Here is an 18,376-nt window from a genome sequence, read left to right on the forward strand (position 1 = left end):
ATGTGTTTATTTTAGAATTATGAAATTTTGTCCAACATAACAAGTGAAGTAGACATCTCAAACTTTCCAATTCACTTGGTCCCACCTCAAAATCATAAAAAATGAGTGAGTTAGGTCCTTGGGAAGTTGACCCAAAATTAGGGTTTTAGTCAAAACATGTGTATGTGAATTTTGCCAAAATGGAGTTTACACAAAGAAACCTAAAGTTTGGAGTTTACACAAAGATAAATTTGATATAATACAACTTGATATTAATAAAGTTTGGAGTTTACACAAAGAAACCTAATGGTGATGACCGGGATCACCTAACCGACCTCCGGTCCCACATCCCCTAGCTACCCTAACCCTTGGCCCTAACCCATGTTGACAATTCAGCATCGGTGTTTGTTCATCTGAGGGGCCAGGAGCGTCACTATCAACTACGGGAGAAGGTCCGTTGAGGTATTCAGACAACTCAGCATAGTCTTCAATATGCAATGATGGTGTACTGTCGTAACTGAGCTCATGACCCATGCCAGAGAAGTTGGGATGTGGTTGACTCATGGATGGGCGACCGGGACGGTTGAAGGGAGACATGGGTGTGAATGATGCGTCTAGGAAAGGTTGGAAAGGTTGTTGGGGTGTTTGGTAGAGATAGGGTTGTGGGATGTTTTGGTTTTGTGATGTTTGGGCTTCTTGGCTACGGTAGGAGGAGGGCGGTTGGTGTTTTGGCTAAGGCGACTTTGGTAGGGTGATGGTGTGGGTGCGAAGCGATGTTGGGTCTCAGGTTGATGGTCAATTTGTTAGTGGTGGTATGGGGTATGTTCTTGGTATTGGGGTTGGGTGAATGGCATGTTTTAGTTGTATGTTTGTGTGTTTGTGGAACGGAAAGTTTGACGGATAAGGGGTTGTGAGTAACTGGGTTGAGAATGTTGTTGGGGGTTAGATGTTGATCCTTCTTGTGTGTAACTTGCCTGGCATGGGTCGTAGAGGTACATATCTTCGGCGATGAATTGAAAACCAACTGATCTGTACCAAGCCATATAAGTACGACTTGGTTTTACCTCATTTGGCATGACTGCGTCAGTTAAGACATGGTCATGACGGTGCTTCCACTTGCGACACTCTGATCTTGCGAAGGTTTGTCAAGGGTTGAAGTTCCATTGGTCGTTCACTTTATGCATATGCCATTCTCCTAGGCTAGCTGGGGGATCTATGATATTCTGGACCATACCGAACTGCAGCTTCACACGATCGGTGTTGTGCATCTCCACAATTGTGAATCGTATTATCGGTGTGCATGCTATCCATACGGCTGTGTCTTCAGCGTTGACCTCATGGTCATGATCCAGATTAAGGTATGGACGCCAAATGAACTGAAATGTTAAAGAAGATAGGATTATAATGAATGTAGAAAAAGTTAACATAATATAACGAAATAATTAAGTTATTTTGCTTACGTCTGTCGGTCGAAGGTGATCCAACAGGTTGCGATACTGAGTAATACAGTGTCTTGGACATCTGTTGTAACTCATACCACGTGTCGACCATCTACACCAAAAAGTTTAAAAAAAATAGTTTGAGGTAATAAACTTTAAGGAAGTAAGTAAAGATATAGCAATTTAAACAACTTACTTTTTTGCATATGGAAAAGTGAAAGGGTTGTTATTAATCGGTGCTAGAGACGGTAGTCTTGACCAACCACATGCTTGTAGAAAAACAGCACATCCAGAAAATGTAGATATGTCTTTGTGGGAGTTTTTGCACAACGAACTATAGAGATAGGCTAGACAAGCAGATCCCCAACTGTAACTTCCTATTCTATCTACATGTCTAAGTAAAGGTAAATACATAATATGCATGCTAGAACCACTACCTTCGGGAAATAAAAAGGATCCTATTAACAGCATAATGTAACACCTAGTTTTTATTATTCGAGCATCTTCGGTAGAATGCTCATCTAAATATAAACTATTATAATATGACTTTAGGCGTGAGAGTAGTATACCTTGACCTCTAGCATTATCATCTAACAAATCAGTGTCTAAAAGCTTCATGCAAATTGAATTTGCATAGTGTCGCAACCTGAAAAATACAGTGTGCGAAAAAACAACCGGCGAAAGAAAAAGACAGAAGAGTCGCCACCGTGCGTTATTTATCCCAAGGGAGGGAAAGGAAACGCTCGAAGTAAACCTGAAAAAGGAAAGGACAAGACGGGGTCTCGCAACCAAATCTTGGGTTCGGGAGTCGGTTATGCGAAGGGAAGGTATTAGCACCCCTACGCATCCGTAGTACTCTACGGGATCCACTTTTGTAGTTCTTGTCTAAAGGGTGTGGGTTTATCTTGTGTTGTTTGCCAAAAAAAAACAAAAAAAGGGTTAGATGAAAATGACTCGCGCGGATGTCGCATCCACTGCATACGTATCTCATTTGAATATGAGAATCAGAGTCTTCGTAGCTCGGCTGACCTATGGGTTAGGGGGATGTGTGCTCGCTAAGACATCGCGTCTTATGCCTACGTATCTCATCTGGAATGAGAATCAGAGCAAGCCGTAGTTCGGCTAACTACGGGGTTATGGATTGGGTTTTGGACGAACAACATTACTACGCAATCTACCGGATGCTCGACCTTTGGAGACTTACTCACCTGTAGTAGAAGGAGTAAACGTGTGTTATGGAGAAGAAAAATCAATGAAGGGTTTGGGATGATCGAGGGTAAACGGGCAGTCCTTGACGAAGGAACCGCGCTACATGTGGGGATACGAATACAAAACACAAAACATGTATCTCAAAGTAAAATGCCACCAAGGGGCTCAAACATTGCCTCCTATCGAGGTCTTCCAACTAAGACAGCGATAAAGTATGAGAAAGGGAAAAAATTACCACACGGATAAAGATCCGAAGTGTAACACCCCGATAAAATATGATAATTATTTAATTTAAGTTTAATAGTATATTATAATGATAATATGAATGAGAGGGTATTATTTTTCAAAATAAAAGATAAACCATTCATATATATTATTATTAGTATATTTATTAATTTAATTAAATAATTGGAATATTATTGGATTATTATTATTGGAATAATAAAGTTGAAATTGGAACGATTTTTGGAATCAGTAAAGAGTCTCATTTAGTAAAAAGGTTTTTTCACGTGAAAACAGAGAAGCGACAAAAAGTGGAAAAAGGGCAAAAAGGAAGAGCAAGAGAAAAAGGGTTGAAGAAGGGAAAAGCTTGAAGTTAAAGGATTTGCCGGATTAACTCAGGTAAGGGGGGTTTATCGTCGTTTAATGGGCATTATGGGTTAACATGTAATGGGTAGTAATAAGCCATTGAATTGACTCTAATTAGGATGATGAATGCTGCAAATTGTAAACTTATGGATGAATGAGATATGAGTTTATAATTGAAGAAAATTCGTAGGAATTAGATGTAATAAGGTTAGAAATTGTGATGAGTAAATTACGTTAAAACTGTGAATGAATCTATATTTGGATGAGTCGTAATTTTTGGACGTGTAGCTTTTTACGGAATCGAAATCGGAGGTCCGGAAGTCCTCCAACGGCGAAAAATGCGGGTAAATCTGCATTCTGTTTCGTGTTAGCGCAGGAACAGCTTTCTGTTTTGCGTTAACCGGTTAACCCAGGGCGTTAACCGGTTAACACTGTTATGATATTGAAAAATTGCATTCTGTCTTGCGTTAACCGGTTAACCCAGGGCGTTAACCGGTTAACACTGTTAAAAATTGCCAAGAAGCGCATTCTGTTTTGCGTTAACCGATTAACCCAGGGCGTTAACCGGTTAACACTGTTTGAAAAGTGAAAAATTGATATTTAAATATTGTGTACGTTTTGGAATGGAATTCTGTGTACATATTTGATGATTGGCCTATATTGGTGAATGATATATTGCATGTATGATATAGTAGGGATCATTTCCCGTTGTTTTGAGCAGTATAGGTATTAGTAGAGTGTGCTAATACTGTGATTTATTATTTGGCATGACATGATATGATTCTGTGATAGATATGCCGATGATGTATGATGGTATGCATAATGCTGTGAATATATCTATTATGTATGCAATTGTGGATGGACTGTTTATGGCTTAGAGTGTGAGCATATGTCCATTGTGGATTGTTGTTGATGTTTGCATGCTAGGTGATTTAGCGTGCATAGCATAACCTTTATGGTGGTAGCTAATTCCCATGGTGAGGAATTAGTGAGGGAGTCACTAGGTCTCAAATGAGTGGGACTAGTGAGCTTGGTAGCCGTATCTGGGTTTGATCGGTGAGGTTGAACTATGTGTTCACGAATAGTCGGTACCGCATGCATGGAGTCTCATTTCATAATGTATGTATGGCGTATAATATGAATGGATGTATTCCAATATTATACGTGTGTTTTGTGTTTGTGTTGAGTATGATTATGAGTTGATGTTGCCGTTGCTGAATGTGTGAGATGATTAGGGTGATGAATGTGTTAATTTACTTAGCATTACATGATATTTTATAATGCTTATTATATCGATTGAGGAACTCACCCTTACAACTATGTTTCAGGTAACGAGCAGTGGTTGAGTAGAAGCTAGTGCTTGGAGTCTAGTGTAGTTCCTTAGTGGGTCATGCTCTGGTATATGTAACATCGGGACAGGATGTTTTACTTTGTTTTCATTTTTGGTTGTTGAACCATTTTACATGAAACGTGTTACATGGTTTGCATGTTGTTAGATTTCTATCCGCTGCGAATTGTGCAATGTTTTATTTTGATTAATAAATGAGCATGACAAGTTATTTTGGTGAATGGTGTGAAGTATCAAGTGTGACACCCTAAAATTGCATATCTACTCTGATTCATATTTTGTTGTTTTAATTAATTATTGGGGTATTTTAGAAGGGTGTTACATTAGTGGTATCAGAGCATAGTCGGTCGAGTCGAGTCGTAATTATTCTGTTTCCCTGTATGTGATAGGTGTTGTGTAACCCTATCAGTACTTATTGTTTTAGCTTGTTGGGTTCTCAGAATAGAGATGGCTGGAAGAGGTAGAGACGATGCTGCGATTGCTGAGGCTCTGGGTATGCTAGCTGGAGTACTTGGAGGGAATCCGAATGTTGTGGGATTGGGAGCTGCTCGTCAACTGAGTGAGTTCCAGAAGAACAATCCTCCAATGTTCAAGGGAGCATACGATCCAGATGGTGCTCAGAAGTGGTTGAAGGAGATCGAGAGGATCTTCCGAGTGACTGAGTGTGCCGATAACCAGAAGGTCAGGTTCGGTACGCATATGCTGTCAGAGGAAGCAGATGATTGGTGGGTTGCTGCCCGCACTGAGTTGGAAGCTGCTGGGAGTGCTGAGATCACTTGGGCGGTGTTCAGAGAGAGATTCCTGAGGAAGTACTTTCTAGAGGATGTCAGAGGAAAGAAAGAGATAGAGTTCTTAGAATTGAAGCAGGGCAACCGGTCTGTTACTGAGTATGCTGCTAAGTTCACAGAGTTGTCGAAGTATTACACTCCCTATGATGAGGCTACTGGGGAATTTTCAAAATGTGTGAAGTTTGAGAACGGGTTACGTCCCGAGATCAAGCAGGCTATTGGGTATCAGCGGATTAGAGTGTTTTCTGACTTGGTTGACTGTTGCAGGATTTTTGAACAGGATACTAAGGCCAGAGCGGAGAGCTATCAGCAGAGGGTTGATAGGAAAGGCAAGAATCAGAATGATCGTGGGAAGCTGTATGCAGCTGGCAAAGGTTTCCAGAGACAGAGTGGGATGAAGAGACCTAGTGGGGGAGACTCCAGTGCCCCTGCTAAGTGTTACAGATGTGGTCAGGCTGGACATCGTATCCATGAGTGTACCAGTACTGAGAAGAAGTGTTTCAAGTGTGGCAAAGGTGGTCACTTGGCTGCAGAGTGTCGGTTGAAGACTATGACTTGTTTCAACTGTGGAGAGGTGGGTCATATCAGTCCACAGTGTCCTAAGCCGAAGAAAGAGAACCAGTCGGGAGGCAAGGTCTTTGCTTTATCGGGTTCTGAGACTTCTGCAGATGATCGTTTGATCCGAGGTACGTGTTATATTAATGGCTTTCCTCTTGTAGCTATTATTGACACAGGTGCGACTCATTCCTTTATATCTTTGGATTGTGCTGTGAAACTTAAATTAGAGATATCTGAGATGCATGGGAGTATGGTGATTGATACTCCTGCGAAGGGTTCAGTGACTACTACTTCAGTTTGTTTAAATTGCCCTTTGAGTATTTTTGGTAGAGACTTTGGGATGGACCTCGTGTGTCTTCCACTAGTGCAGATTGATGTTATCCTGGGTATGAACTGGTTGGTGTTTAACCGAGTTTATATCAACTGTTTTGATAAGACTGTGATCTTTCCTGAGATTGAGGAAGGAAAGAGTTTGTTTCTATCAGCAAGACAGGTGAATGAGGCAGTAGCAGATGGGGCAGAGTTGTTTATGCTGTTAGCGACTTTGGAGGCTAAAAATAAACTGGCGATTTGCGATCTAGCCGTGGTGTGTGATTTTCCTGATGTGTTTCCTGAAGAAGTGAATGAATTACCGCCAGAGCGTGAAGTTGAGTTCTCGATTGATTTGGTACCCAGTACTAGGCCGATATCGATGGCTCCGTACCGTATGTCTGCTGTTGAGTTAACTGAATTGAAGAGTCAGCTGGAAGATCTGTTGGATAAGAAATTTATTCGTCCGAGTGTGTCACCGTGGGGCGCACCAGTGTTATTGGTTAAGAAGAAAGAAGGTACGATGAGGTTGTGTGTGGACTACAGGCAACTGAATAAAGTGACGATCAAGAATCGGTATCCTTTGCCGAGGATTGATGATTTGATGGATCAGTTGGTTGGTGCGAGTGTGTTCAGCAAAATAGATTTGAGATCGGGGTATCATCAGATACGTGTGAAAACTGAGGATATTCAGAAGACTGCTTTCAGAACAAGGTATGGACATTATGAGTATTCTGTAATGCCTTTTGGTGTGACTAATGCGCCTGGGGTATTTATGGAGTATATGAATAGGATTTTCCATCCGTACCTAGACAAGTTTGTTGTGGTGTTTATTGACGATATTTTGGTGTATTCGAAATCTGAAGAAGAGCTGAATATGAGACAGAGGAGATGGTTAGAGTTTCTGAAGGATTATGACTTTGGTTTGAATTACCATCCGGGTAAAGCAAACGTAGTGGCTGATGCATTGAGTCGGAAATCATTGCATATGTCTATGTTAATGGTTAAGGAATTGGATTTAATTGAGCAGTTTAGAGACTTGAGTTTGGTGTGTGAGAGTACTCACAATAGTGTTAAATTGGGAATGTTGAAGTTAACGAGTGGTATTCTGGATGAGATTAGAGAGGGTCAGAAATCCGATGTGCTTTTGGTTGATAAGTTGACTCTAGTGAATCAAGGTCAAGGTGGTGAATTCAGAGTTGATGAGAATGGTGTTTTGAAATTTGGTAATCGGGTGTGTATTCCGGATGTTACCGAACTTAAGAAAAGTATTCTTGAGGAAGGACATCGTAGTGGCCTGAGTATTCATCCTGGGGCTACGAAGATGTATCATGATTTGAAAAAGTTATTTTGGTGGCCGGGAATGAAAAGAGAAATTGCGAGTTTTGTTTATTCTTGTTTGACTTGTCAAAAGTCAAAGATTGAGCATCAGAAGCCGTCTGGGCTAATGCAACCGTTGGCTATTCCAGAGTGGAAGTGGGATATTATCAGTATGGATTTTGTTTCTGGTTTACCGAGGACAATTAAGAATTTTGAAGCTATTTGGGTGATTGTTGACAGATTGACAAAATCGGCTCATTTCATTCCGATCAGAATGGATTATCCGTTAGAGAGATTAGCTGAGTTGTATATTGAGAAAATTGTAAGTTTGCATGGTATTCCGTCGAGTATTGTTTCGGACAGAGATCCTAGATTTACATCGAAGTTCTGGGAAGGTTTGCAGAGGGCTTTGGGAACTAAGCTGAGATTGAGTTCTGCATATCATCCGCAGACTGATGGTCAGACTGAGAGGACGATTCAGTCACTGGAGGATCTTTTGAGGGCTTGTGTTTTAGAAAAGGGAGGTGCTTGGGATTGTTATTTACCTTTGATTGAGTTTACCTACAACAATAGTTTTCATTCGAGCATTGGTATGGCACCGTTTGAAGCGTTGTATGGTAGGAGATGTCGGACACCTTTATGTTGGTATGAGTCCGGTGAGAGTGTTGTGGTTGGACCGGAGATTGTTCAACAAACTACGGAAAAGATTAAGATGATTCAGAAGAAGATGAGGATTGCTCAGAGTCGTCAGAAGAGTTATCACGACAAGAGGAGGAAGTCACTTGAGTTTCAAGAGGGAGATCATGTGTTTCTTCGTGTTACTCCGATAACTGGGGTTGGTCGAGCTTTGAAGTCGAAGAAGTTGACACCTCGATTTATTGGTCCTTATCAGATTTTGGAGAGGATAGGGGAGGTAGCCTATCGTATCGCTTTACCGCCGTCACTTGCGAATTTGCATGAGGTTTTTCATGTGTCTCAGTTGAGGAGGTACATTCCTGATCCGTCGCATGTGGTCCAAGTAGATGATGTACAGGTGAGAGATAACCTGACTGTTGAAACATCACCTATGAGGATCGAGGATCGAGAGTTGAAGCAGTTGCGGGGTAAAGAGATTGCTTTGGTAAAGGTAGCTTGGGGAGGACCAGCAGGTGGCAATGTGACTTGGGAACTTGAGAGTCACATGAAGGAGTCTTATCCAGAGTTATTCGCTTGAGGTATGTTTTCGAGGACGAAAACTCTTTTAGTGGGGGAGAGTTGTAACACCCCGATAAAATATGATAATTATTTAATTTAAGTTTAATAGTATATTATAATGATAATATGAATGAGAGGGTATTATTTTTCAAAATAAAAGATAAACCATTCATATATATTATTATTAGTATATTTATTAATTTAATTAAATAATTGGAATATTATTGGATTATTATTATTGGAATAATAAAGTTGGAATTGGAACGATTTTTGGAATCAATAAAGAGTCCCATTTAGTAAAAAGGTTTTTTCACGTGAAAACAGAGAAGCGACAAAAAGTGGAAAAAGGGCAAAAAGGAAGAGCAAGAGAAAAAGGGTTGAAGAAGGGAAAAGCTTGAAGTTAAAGGATTTGCCGGATTAACTCAGGTAAGGGGGGTTTATCGTCGTTTAATGGGCATTATGGGTTAACATGTAATGGGTAGTAATAAGCCATTGAATTGACTCTAATTAGGATGATGAATGCTGCAAATTGTAAACTTATGGATGAATGAGATATGAGTTTATAATTGAAGAAAATTCGTAGGAATTAGATGTAATAAGGTTAGAAATTGTGATGAGTAAATTACGTTAAAACTGTGAATGAATCTATATTTGGATGAGTCGTAATTTTTGGACGTGTAGCTTTTTACGGAATCGAAATCGGAGGTCCGGAAGTCCTCCAACGGCGAAAAATGCGGGTAAATCTGCATTCTGTTTCGTGTTAGCGCAGGAACAGCTTTCTGTTTTGCGTTAACCGGTTAACCCAGGGCGTTAACCGGTTAACACTGTTATGATATTGAAAAATTGCATTCTGTCTTGCGTTAACCGGTTAACCCAGGGCGTTAACCGGTTAACACTGTTAAAAATTGCCAAGAAGCGCATTCTGTTTTGCGTTAACCGATTAACCCAGGGCGTTAACCGGTTAACACTGTTTGAAAAGTGAAAAATTGATATTTAAATATTGTGTACGTTTTGGAATGGAATTTTGTGTACATATTTGATGATTGGCCTATATTGGTGAATGATATATTGCATGTATGATATAGTAGGGATCATTTCCCGTTGTTTTGAGCAGTATAGGTATTAGTAGAGTGTGCTAATACTGTGATTTATTATTTGGCATGACATGATATGATTCTGTGATAGATATGCCGATGATGTATGATGGTATGCATAATGCTGTGAATATATCTATTATGTATGCAATTGTGGATGGACTGTTTATGGCTTAGAGTGTGAGCATATGTCCATTGTGGATTGTTGTTGATGTTTGCATTCTAGGTGATTTAGCGTGCATAGCATAACCTTTATGGTGGTAGCTAATTCCCATGGTGAGGAATTAGTGAGGGAGTCACTAGGTCTCAAATGAGTGGGACTAGTGAGCTTGGTAGCCGTATCTGGGTTTGATCGGTGAGGTTGAACTATGTGTTCACGAATAGTCGGTACCACATGCATGGAGTCTCATTTCATAATGTATGTATGGCGTATAATATGAATGGATGTATTCCAATATTATACGTGTGTTTTGTGTTTGTGTTGAGTATGATTATGAGTTGATGTTGCCGTTGCTGAATGTGTGAGATGATTAGGGTGATGAATGTGTTAATTTACTTAGCATTACATGATATTTTATAATGCTTATTATATCGATTGAGGAACTCACCCTTACAACTATGTTTCAGGTAACGAGCAGTGGTTGAGTAGAAGCTAGTGCTTGGAGTCTAGTGTAGTTCCTTAGTGGGTCATGCTCTGGTATATGTAACATCGGGACAGGATGTTTTACTTTGTTTTCATTTTTGGTTGTTGAACCATTTTACATGAAACGTGTTACATGGTTTGCATGTTGTTAGATTTCTATCCGCTGCGAATTGTGCAATGTTTTATTTTGATTAATAAATGAGCATGACAAGTTATTTTGGTGAATGGTGTGAAGTGTCAAGTGTGACACCCTAAAATTGCATATCTACTCTGATTCATATTTTGTTGTTTTAATTAATTATTGGGGTATTTTAGAAGGTTGTTACACGAAGCTATAGCAGTTAAAGGGGCAAGAAACCCTGAAATGTCTCCAGCTGGACCGTCAAAGGAAATCAGTCAACACGAATAATCAGAATAAAACTCCAGGGGGTATCCCACAAATAAAGTGGGAAACCACGCGAGTGTCTCTGCGAAAGCCATGTGAGCCCTCACAAAACTCGACAAAGGGTTAGAGCAGCAGGATGAAATCAAGAGAAAACAATGCCATGGAAACACAAGACAGGTTAGAATAAACAAAATAGGGTAACCCAGAGTTGCCCCTAAATCAAAATGTAACCACATGAATAATTCCATCAAAAATCACAAAAGGCTCACAAAAAAGGTATCAAATTCACCCATAATACCTCATACATTTAGAGCATTCAAATAAAAGGCATAAAGATGATGAATATAGGGCAAACCTGATTGGAGAGCTTGATTGAAATTGAGTTGCACCCGTGAGGTTTACAAGTTAAGTTCCCTTCAGGGTTTGAAGGCTGATCTGAGTTCTCTGTCAGGTCTTCTCTCACTATCTTTTTCCTCAGGGTTTTGTCCCAAGGAAACCTCAGAGTGTTTTGTTTCTCCTCAAAATCCCCCTTTGTTTTGTCTTCTTTCTCTCACTATCTTTTTCCAGTGAATCTCCCAGTGTAACTCCAAGTGTGTTTTCCTCTACTGAAAAAACAACCGGCGAAAGAAAAAGACAGAAGAGTCGCCACCGTGCGTTATTTATCCCAAGGGAGGGAAAGGAAACGCTCGAAGTAAACCTGAAAAAGGAAAGGACAAGACGGGGTCTCGCAACCAAATCTTGGGTTCGGGAGTCGGTTATGCGAAGGGAAGGTATTAGCATCCCTACGCATCCGTAGTACTCTACGGGATCCACTTTTGTAGTTCTTGTCTAAAGGGTGTGGGTTTATCTTGTGCTGTTTGCCAAAAAAAAACAAAAAAAGGGTTAGATGAAAATGACTCGCGCGGATGTCGCATCCACTGCATACGTATCTCATCTGAATATGAGAATCAGAGTCTTCGTAGCTCGGATGACCTATGGGTTAGGGGGATGTGTGCTCGCTAATACATCACGTCTTATGCCTACGTATCTCATCTGGAATGAGAATCAGAGCAAGCCGTAGTTCGGCTAACTACGGGGTTATGGATTGGGTTTTGGACGAACAACATTACTACGCAATCTACCGGATGCTCGACCTTTGGAGACTTACTCACCTGTAGTAGAAGGAGTAAACGTGTGTTATGGAGAAGAAAAATCAATGAAGGGTTTGGGATGATCGAGGGCAAACGGGCAGTCCTTGACGAAGGAACCGCGCTACATGTGGGGATACGAATACAAAACACAAAACATGTATCTCAAAGTAAAATGCCACCAAGGGGCTCAAACATTGTCTCCTATCGAGGTCTTCCAGCTAAGAAAGCGATAAAGTATGAGAAAGGGAAAAAATTACCACACGGATAAAGATCTGAAGCTATAGCAGTTAAAGGGGCAAGAAACCCTGAAATGTCTCCAGCTGGACCGTCAAAGGAAATCAGTCAACACGAATAATCAGAATAAAACTCCAGGGGGTATCCCACAAATAAAGTGGGAAACCACGCGAGTGTCTCTGCGAAAGCCATGTGAGCCCTCACAAAACTCGACAAAGGGTTAGAGCAGCAGGATGAAATCAAGAGAAAACAATGCCATGGAAACACAAGACAAGTTAGAATAAACAAAATAGGGTAACCCAGAGTTGCCCCTAAATCAAAATGTAACCACATGAATAATTCCATCAAAATTCACAAAAGGCTCACAAAAAAGGTATCAAATTCACCCATAATACCTCATACATTTAGAGCATTCAAATAAAAGGCATAAAGATGATGGATATAGGGAAAACCTGATTGGAGAGCTTGATTGAAATTGAGTTGCACCCGTGAGGTTTACAAGTTGAGTTCCCTTCAGGGTTTGGAGGCTGATCTGAGTTCTCTGTCAGGTCTTCTCTCACTATCTTTTTCCTCAGGGTTTTGTCCCAAGGAAACCTCAGAGTGTTTTGTTTCTCCTCAAAATCCCCCTTTGTTCTGTCTTCTTTCTCTCACTATCTTTTTCCAGTGAATCTCCCAGTGTAACTCCAAGTGTGTTTTCCTCTACTGAAACTTCAGTATTTATAGACTGATTTTCGTGGGTAGTGGGCTCAAATGAGGGAGACCCAAGTCCAAAATAATTTGTTATATTTTATTTATTTATTTTATTTATTTATTTAATTAATTAATTAATTAATTAATTTTTTTCTTTTCTCTTTTTTTTTCCAGGAAAAATGAAGGGTAAATTTTGGGGTATTACACATAGTTGGTCTTACCATTAACAGCTTTGCCTTCAATTGGTAGTCTTAAAAGCATGTAGACGTCTTCTAACGTCACGGTACACTCACCGGTTGGAAACCAAAATGTGTGTGTCTCTGGCCTCCATCTTTCGCATAAGGCTAGAATGAACTTGTTATCTATAGACCAAGACATAATCTTGCTAATATGACCAAAACCGGCGAGTTCAACATAAGGTTGAATCGTCGGGTCCATTTGGACATATTCGTGGACCCGAGTTCGAAACCTTGATACATCCTATAATAGAAAGAATAAAACACTTGACTAAGTTGGTATGTCAAAATAAAGTGGGTTTGGTGAAGATGAAAGATAAAAAGTTAACAAAAGAAAAAACTTACATATGTTGCGATGTTCGCAATTGTTCCTTTATGTGCTTCTCCCATTGTGAGTAAAGACATATTGTTGGGGAGTTGGTGTAGATGAAACTAGAAGATGTTGTTGAAGATGAAATTGTAAAAGAAGTATTGTAGAGGAAGTAGTGAGAGTGATGGTGTGGAAGAAGTGTTGAAGGAGTGGATGTATTTATAGGCAAATGGATGGGAGCATGAAAATTTGTGTTTGCATGGTGTCTCCATATGAATTGGCGACCATGTATAATCCTTAAGAGGGGTCGCCATTCAAATTGGCGCCTCCATAGGGACATGCATGCAAGGCTAGGTCTGAATGCTTGGTTTCAAGGTCTGAATGTATGGTGTCTCCACTTGAATTGGCGACCATGTACAAGGATTAAGTGGAGGCGCCAATCCATTTGGAGACACTGAAGGTGAGAAAAACAAGAAAGGGGGGGGGGGGGGGGTTGAATTGTTTGGAAAAATAAGCGCTTTTTCAAAATGAAAACCACACAAAGATTTTATACTGGTTCGCTTATAACACAAAGCTACTCCAGTCCACCCGACCGAGGTGATTTCGCCTTCAACAAGGACTTAATCCACTAATCTTGAAAGATTACAAACAACGTCTAAGAGAAAGATCTCTTAGTCCTCTCAAGTATACAGACTACACAGAGTCACTTGAGGAAATAAACAAACAACAGATAAAAGATTTATGTAATCTAGAGTGCTTCTAAGATAAGCAAGTATTACAATAGTAAGAACAAAGTGATTCACGTTATAAGCAAAAGCTTCGTGAAGATTTAGAGAGCAAGAGTGTTTTCTTGAGTGTTTGATGTTTCAGTATATTTTTCCTTGTATGTGTTGTGTACTGAATGTTGATTTGCAGTCCTTTATATAGAAGAGAAGTAGTGGTTGAAACTGGTGGATATTAAAATGAATTTACGCCATCACTTAAATAGCTTCTGCAGGATAACTTTCTCTCCTTGAAATGACTACTTACCACATATAGTATCTTCTTTATTGGAATTGGAGATTAACGTCTCTTTCTGTATTAGGAAATCCATTTGCAAACCTTTACTTGACTTTAACGTTACTCTTTCATAATTAGCAATTCCATGATCAGAGTCTTCGTGTATCTGAGAATCTTGGAGTCTTGCTTCTGATGTTGATCTCTTTTGGATTCTGATGGATTCTTCAGATAGCGCTGAGAGTTTCTGGAGTTAGACATACCGTTGTTCAGAGTCAGAACTTCTAGAGCTTACTTCTTGTTTAGATGCTTCTGATACTTTGCTGTTTTGCTCAGAGTTAGACTTTCTTGAACGTGTTTCTACTTCAGATGCTTCTTATCTTCTGATAATTTGTATCTGATCTGGTTATGTATCTGATGACATCATCAGATCTCTTCCTTCTTTCTTTAGAACCCTGCACACTTAGAAACTTTTCGTTAGGGTGTCATTTTTGGTTTCATCCTTTGTTATCATCAAAATCAAGGAATCTGTTGTAGAACAATTTTTGTTCTTACAATCTCCCCCTTTTTGATGATGACAAAACAAACTTAATTAGCAGATGAAACATGAATAATATTAGATCAGATAGACAGAAGCTCCCCCTGAGATAGTGCTAGGGAGTTCAGAAGTTCTTACCAGAGCTTCTAAGTAAAGAGGTTTCTTGATACCTTCTGCAATTTCTTAAGTCCAGGTTAGATAAATTTATTTTTAAGAAAAATATGTTGCAGAATGCTTAAGGTATTTAGACAATATTTTCATCAGAGCTATTAATGACTTCTCCCCCTTTTTGTCAGAATCAAAAAGACATAGCAAAAATAAGGAATTTAAGAGAAAAACATTGTATTCAGATAAAAGCACAAAGGCAACAAGAACAGGAAAACATCAGAATCAGAGAAAGCAAACAAAACAACAGGCAAGCAAAATATATATATATATATATATATATATATATATATATATATATATATATATATATATATATATATATATATATATATATATATATATATATATATATATATATATATATATATATATATATATATATATATATATATATATATATATATATATATATATCCTAAGTGCCTAGGGGTTCGGAGGCGGAGGCATTCTCTGAAGCAACATAGCCAGCATGTTCTGAATGTTGTCGTTGACAGTGTCTTGCTTATCCATTCTGGCACGGAGTTCATTCTGATCTTGCTTAAGTTCTTTCAGCGTCTGGAGAACCATAGGGATAACAGAAGAGGACTCCCCCAGAGTCAGAGCCTGTTGTGCTTCAGCAGCAGCCTGCGCTTCAGCTTCAGCAGCAGCTTGTGCTTCTGCATCCGCCAGAGCCTTAGCTTCAGCTTCCTTTATCCTTAGGATTTCAGCTTCCCTTGCTTTTTCTTCTTCCAGCCTTCTTGCTTCTTCTTCAGCTTCTCTTGCTAATCTCTCTTCTTCCAGCCTTCTGGCTTCAGCTTCTCTTGCAAGTCTTTCCTGAAGTCTTGCCTCAGCATCTCTGATGTAGCCATTTCTGACTTGTTCAGAGATGTTCTTCAGTCTAAAAGCCTCAGAGGTCATCCAGCCAATGACTCTGTTCCAGTGTGTCCTTACAAAGTCAGGATCATCACTGACTTCAGAGTTAGTGGTCAGAGACTTGACCTTTTGTACTGAAGCCCCTGCGACCAGCATGATGGCTTCCTTAAGGGTAGGTACAGAAAGGTTTGGTTCAGAGGTTTGAGGTGAAGAAATTGGAGGGCTGAGATTTAATGTGAGAGGTTCAGATTCTGCTTCAGGTTGAGGTTCAAATCTTTGGGGTGAAGCGTAAAGAGGGTTTAAGTCTAAAGGTTCAGTTTCAGGTTCAGCGGAGGTGTTTGGAGGGGTGATATCAGGGTGTGGAGGTCAGAGGTGTGGAGGTCAGAGGGTTGAGTTTCAGAGGGTTGAGTTTCAGAGGGTTGGTCCTCAGAAGTAATGTTGGTTGTTTGTTTTGGTGGAGGTGAAGTTGCTTCAGATTGTGTTTGTGTTGGTTGTTTTGAAGCAAGGTTTTGAGCCTGAATTTGGGCTAAGGTTGGGGAGTCAGGGTCAGAGTATTCTTGGTCAGAGGAGAGAATGAGATATGGGGGTGATTCTGGTTCTGAAGATGATGAAGAGGAAGTGCTTTGGTTCATTTGTTCAGGTTCAGAAGGAGGTATGAATGTACGGGCGATATTTAAAATTGGTGAAGGTTGTGAGGTTCTGGTGGTTGAAGGTGGGATTTCAGAGGTTGTATAAATGGGTGGTGTTAGGAGAGGATTAGAGGAAGGAGTAGAGGAAACCATCAGAGGTGCAGAGGAAATAGGAGGAATAGACGTACCAGTAGAAATTTGCAGAGGAGCTGGAGATCTGCTTCCAGAAGATTCTCCAAGTCTTGCCTTCTTTGCCTGTGATGTTATCTTCTTCTCAGAGAGACCTCTCTTGTATCTGACGAAGTCTTCTTCTGAATCTAGACAATCGTCGAGGCTGAAGTCAGAGATGTCAACACCTTCATCCAGCAGACGATTAAGATAGATAGCAACCGCATCTCTGGGTTCATTCTTGTAGAACCTAGCAAGACCATGAGGCAGCTTCCTCTGATCTTTCAAGGAATCCCAGGATGTGTCCAGCGTGGGTCTAACTTGAATCTTCTTTATTATTCCCATACTCTTGAGATTTCTGGCGTTCAGAGGCTTCCCAGTGTCTATTGCCAGATCTAGCATCAGCTTGGCCTTCTCCAAATGATCTACCAGCCCATTCTCGATGAAAACATCAGATAGCAATCTTCCCAAAGGGATGTAGGATCTGGGCTTCATGTTGTTTCTGGTCTCCCTGACAGAGTCTCTTAGGTATCTGAAGAGTAGTGCAGGAAGGCAGATCTTCACACCCTTGTGAATGCAATACAGAATGCACTTCTGATCTGCATTGATGTAATCAGAGGAGTTTGAGGCTGGGCGGTGGTGAATAGTTCCCAGAATGATCTTGAGCCACACTCTGAGGTTCTGATGCAGCTCTTTGTTCTTTGAAGGATTTCCTTCAGAGTTATGTTTGAAGATGGTTGGATTGATCACTTTAGCAATGCGCCTTGACCTAGGGTTGATGTTGTAAATCCTTTTTCCTCCATCTTTCTCCATGTTCAACAAGGAAGCAATTGACTCTTCAGTAATTACTATCTTTACCCCCAAAACATAGGAGACGATGAAATGGTCATCAGCATCTGCAAATCTCCAGAACTCCTTGATGAGAAGTGGGTAAACAGGGCCATAGAGCCTTTGGAAGTAGTTTCCCCAACCTTGTTGACGAAGTTCTTCAGTAAGATCAACTCCATTTCTTCTCAAGTTGTCAAAGTCTACTAGAGTTTCACACAAAACTTCCAATCCCTCAAAGGGAGTTGCTAGGTTGATGTGAGGTAAACGATCAAGGATGTGGGGTTCTTTGTAAACTGGGGTGATGGAGACTCCTGTAACAGTTGGAGTTGGAATGCTTGAAGTTTGAGCAGTTGAGCTTGATTCCATTTGTTGAGAAAAGTTGAAAACTTCTTGTTGTTGAGCGTCCATGGTTGAAGAAGATGAAGAGTTTGCAGAAATGCTTCAGAGAGGTTTAGGGTTTTAGAGAGGGTTTGAGAGTGAGTGAGAGTGATAAGTGTGTGAAAAGTGAGAAAAGTGTTTAAATACCCTAAGTTAAAACACATGCAAAACGACACACAATATTGCGTTAGCACAAAGCTCAAGTAAGCACGCTTGGGGGAGAAATGATTAAGGCTAATTAATGAATGTCTAATCCCAACAGTATGCACACTGCTCGAGGAGATCTCAAACGTTTCACCTTGATCTTCTTCTGGACAGCTGTCTAGAAGTTCTAGGGTTGGACGCTAAGTGCTCCACGTGTTGAT

Source organism: Lathyrus oleraceus, chromosome 2 (assembly GCF_024323335.1).
Source record: "Lathyrus oleraceus cultivar Zhongwan6 chromosome 2, CAAS_Psat_ZW6_1.0, whole genome shotgun sequence".
Taxonomy (NCBI): domain Eukaryota; kingdom Viridiplantae; phylum Streptophyta; class Magnoliopsida; order Fabales; family Fabaceae; genus Lathyrus; species Lathyrus oleraceus.